The sequence below is a fragment of the Cynoglossus semilaevis genome, chromosome 18, assembly GCF_000523025.1.
Source record: "Cynoglossus semilaevis isolate Cse_v1.0 chromosome 18, Cse_v1.0, whole genome shotgun sequence".
Classification (NCBI taxonomy): Eukaryota; Metazoa; Chordata; class Actinopteri; order Pleuronectiformes; family Cynoglossidae; genus Cynoglossus; species Cynoglossus semilaevis.
The window spans coordinates 1,658,300-1,659,446 of NC_024324.1; the positions used below are offsets into that span (position 1 = coordinate 1,658,300).

Sequence of the window (1,147 nt, forward strand, 5' to 3'; positions counted from 1 at the left end):
GGGGGAGGAGGGGGAGCGAAGACAAACCTATTTCAACAGAGCAGGAGGAGAGCGGTTTGTGCTACGCTCAGCTAACTGTTGTCATAGCAGCTGCTGCAGCGTAGCATCGCAGCATCGTAGCACGTCACCCGACACTTCAGCAAATCTCACTGCTGTCGTCTCCGCTCTTCAATAAGAAGCCGGCGCCCCCTTCAGATCAGGTGTCGACATCCTGATGCTAGAACACGGAGCTAACGAACATACACAGAAGGAAATTAGCCTCTGAAGCTAATCACAGAGAGGTAAGAACAACAGGAGGAGGAGGAGGAGGTCACAGCTCCCCCTGCTGACCCACCGCTTATCAGTGAGTAAACACGTGAAGGTCCAGAGCCTGGAGATGACCTCAGTTTGAGCCACAGTAAAAAAAAAACAGTGACAGTCTGGAGGTCAGTGAACCGTCCAGAACAAGGTTCATTAAGGGTAAATAAATATGTAAATAACAGACTAACTATCTAGCCTCTACTTTGCGATTTTCCCCATTTCACGATGGGGTCTTTGAACGCAACTACGGCGTCAGGAGAGCGACCTCTGTGGTCCCAACTTAAATACCGCCCCAGTGTTTGGACAACGAGGGGTTAAAGTGACAGAAACAGCAGCAACGACCTGGAGGTCTGAACACAAGACCTGTTAATCATTGGTTGCACCAGACGCCACACACACACTCACACACACTCACAGGTGTGACATCTGTTTAACCAGCTGATCCACAGTGAACGACTCACACGTGCGTCGTGTCATCGCTCTGTCTCTCCAGCTGCTAAGACCGAGGCTGAGGAGCGCAGACGGAGGAGGAACGTTCCAGGTTCCTCCTCCTCCTCCGTCACTCAGACAAGCTTTAACGGTGAGAGAACCAACCTCGTTTCTCCTCGAGGTCCTGGAGGAACTGCCTGTAGGCGGCCATGGAGTTCATCCTCTCCTCCATGACAGAAGAACGGCCGGAGGGAGGAGGTCAAGAAAGAAGTTCAGCTGACAGAAGATGGGAGAAGACAAGAGGAGGAGGAGGAGGAGGTGAAAAGTTGGAGGAGACTCCGTCAGGGTCCAGATAGTTCCAGATTGTCCATCTTTTAATCCATCTGATAATCTAATCTAATCTAATCTAATCTAATCT

The 1,147-nt window shown here is 50.7% G+C and overlaps 1 protein-coding gene and 1 long non-coding RNA gene across 2 annotated transcripts in view; one reads left to right on the plus strand and one right to left on the minus strand.

The window, feature by feature from the left end:
* LOC112488487 (microtubule-actin cross-linking factor 1-like) overlaps positions 1 to 1,147 on the minus strand; it is a 51,516-nt gene that overhangs the window by 20,629 nt on the left and 29,740 nt on the right. The gene's annotated exons all lie outside the window — the stretch shown is intronic.
* LOC112488499 (uncharacterized) overlaps positions 1 to 1,147 on the plus strand; it is a 16,088-nt gene that overhangs the window by 14,359 nt on the left and 582 nt on the right. The gene's annotated exons all lie outside the window — the stretch shown is intronic.